Genomic DNA, 3,048 nt, shown 5'->3' with positions numbered 1-3,048 from the left:
TCAGGCCGGCTGAGCGAGCCACCCACAGGGCACACCCACCATTCGGAAATCTGTGGTCGCCAATCACCAGTAGAACAAAATTGCCCTTCCACATCCTCAGTCTGGCCTCACCTGCTAAATACAATGGACATCATCAGCAAGGCCATGACTCTTCACGCAGACAAATTGGATACCCAAGTCGACCTCCTGAACATCCTTGCTATTCATGTTCAGGGGGTGGAACAAAAGTTGCATAGCTTCAACAAGATGATCTTGAGGGTGCAGCGAGACCGGGAAACAGCTTACCAAATGTGTCAATGTCACTGCACCCAAATCATCGATAAACTAGCCTCAGTGCCAACTTTATTGACAGAATTACTGGTTACAACAAGAGGAGCTTTGACTAAGTCCCCAACACCAATAGTGATTGAAAAAGAAGCGCCAAAGGAAAAGGTCTTGGACGGTCTTAACTCCCCCGTGGGGCTTAAAACCAGCAAAATGAGTTCAATCCTCGGATCAACCGAACCAAGTAAGTCAACTACACCTTTACCTAATCCACCCGGCACTCTTGACAACTGCAGTGCTTTGGACTTATCATTTCAAGCTCAATGTAAGCAGTCTCCATCAAGACAACTAAAAATATCCAAGCCACTAACTAAACGAGAGAGAAAACGACTGAGAAAGTCCAGAAAGACCAAACACACAAGCCAGGCATCAGATCAATTCCGGCTAAGATCTGTTCAAAACGGAATTCCTGAAGATGACATAATACCACAAAATAGCTTTGAATCAGCCAGGCCCAAAGAGCAATTGACTTCACCTCCTATACCGCTTGTCATTCAAAGCACTTCAAATCTCAACTCAAGGGAGCCACCTCCGCCAGAAAAAATATACAGTTTATTCATTCCTACAGCAAGTAAGGTGAAAAACAATCAAATAACTCAGGCCACCCAATCAACAGTAAAGTGCACCTCAACGACCACAAGGGAAACAAGACTGGGGAAGGCCACTTTGACCCAGGAAATTGGCCCAATTGTAGGCAGTAATTTAGAAATAAACAGGGGTGGTAAAATCCATACACAAAGAAACACTCTGGAACCCCGAGATTTATTTCCGATTTTCCCAAAGCCTAAGGTGGCGAAGAACGATATCAGAAAGAGCTCTGTAAAAGAGTGGCAGTGCGACACGCCAAACAATATTAAATTGGTTTTTAACCCCCAATATGTCTCAAGGGGAGTGCATGACTACCTCAACAGAACTGCACTGCTCAAATTATTTAAAGCTCTCCCCTCCTTGAGCCACATCAATTCTAATGATATCGATAGCATTGAGTTCGAACAAAACTCAAGTCCCACGGGTCATGAATTAACAATTGCCACGTTCACCAACAATACTCCTATCGAACAGATCTGGCAGCAAAAGGACACGTTTGCCAAATGGGGCATTGAGCTTAAAAAGATAGTCCCCTCCTGCTATGAAATCTGCGATGGGGGTTTTGAGAGAATTCAGATATTAGGGGCGCTCTGCCTCAAGTGATACGTTACAGTGTGGAGTGTTGATAGTCAAAGAGTAGTGCGTGAAGAGCAGACGGAAAAAACCCTTAACCGTCTGAAAAGTCAAGGACTTAGCAATAGTACACAGCTGTGCTCTCGCAACTACAATGGAGTGGTAAAATTTAGTACAATGACAATTGTAATGCAATAAATAGAAGCAGATTCTTTGGTGTTTTTCTTGTCCCAGCAAGATGAAGTTTTAATGTATCCAGACTTGAAGAACAGTCTCAGTAAGCCGACACGTGTTTCGTCGTGTGCAGATGAGTCAACACGACTCTTCAGGGCTGATGATACAAAATTAACGTATGCATATTTAGTTATACGTCTTATCACTTTAACATACTGCATTCGGTGACATGGGTGCATCACACATGCAGCTGTGGCGTGCGTTTTCCTTCCACACGTTGTGGGTGTGATTAGTGATGACGTAATTCATGATTGGTGTGGACCACTGTGAGGATGTGAGTGGTTATCCTCAAGTGGTGGTGCATTAAAAGTGTTGTGAGGTAAAGGTCTCATATTGTATAAGTGACAAGTTTTATCTCGTCCACGGTGACCCTGCACTGTGAAGATCCTAAACATAAGTGACCTAACATGCAAGTGTAAGCTGTTTTAAGTGAAGCTAGTGCTCAAAGAATGATAGTGATAAGTTCACAGAAAAATGTGCGAGCGAAGTGGGCGGTTTAAAAGATACTACTCGTGTCCAAAGTGGAGTAAAGGGACTTCCTCTCTCCCTTTAAGGTAGAATCATTACCTTTAACTCAACTACGAGCAAATGAGTTGAGAATAGTCTGGAGTTCATAGAGGTATTCTATATGGGTAAACTAGAGGGAAGAGAGAACATAAAAGGACTCATGAGGAAGGCATAGAGAAAGGGCAATGTCCGAAGACAAATATGTTGTCTGTCGAGAGTGGAAGATTAAAGGCAAACAGGTGAGATTAAATCTTACCACTGTGTATATAAGTACATGTATCCTAATCAGTGGGACTAGTATATCCAGTGGATAAAAGCGCAAGAAGATAATCTTGCTGCTATGTTCCGTCCAATAAGATGAGTCAAGTTATCAGAATTTTGTACTGTAAAAGAAAACATAAAGTACAATTGCCATCAGGCTAGCCAAGCAGTCTAGTGCATCATTTTCACTTTCGTTTTTGGAACAAAAATCACAGGATACGGAGGTTAAAAACGGCATGTACCTTAATGCGGGTGTTTTAAGGCAGCAACCGGGAGGGGATCCATCTGCTGAGGCACTTTAGAAAAACGGGTACGTTATTCTTCAGACGCGGTGTGCTGTTGAGGGAACACATGAGTATATGCGCATGTATTAGTTGTCCCATCAAAAACAAGTAAAAGTAGTGATGTTACACAAAATGAGAAAGGTGTATGGATAAACACGGTCATTGCCGGCTTGATTGTCATAGGCGGTTAATCCCAGGTCATGTGATTATCTGGGGCAGAAGCGAGTAGTTAACGTCACTCTCGTGAAGTCAAATGGAAGGGAAAAGTAAAATGAAT

Source organism: Lissotriton vulgaris, chromosome 12 (assembly GCF_964263255.1).
Source record: "Lissotriton vulgaris chromosome 12, aLisVul1.2, whole genome shotgun sequence".
Classification (NCBI taxonomy): domain Eukaryota; kingdom Metazoa; phylum Chordata; class Amphibia; order Caudata; family Salamandridae; genus Lissotriton; species Lissotriton vulgaris.
The sequence above is the reverse complement of the archived record's forward strand: the minus strand, read 5'-3'. Positions refer to the sequence as shown.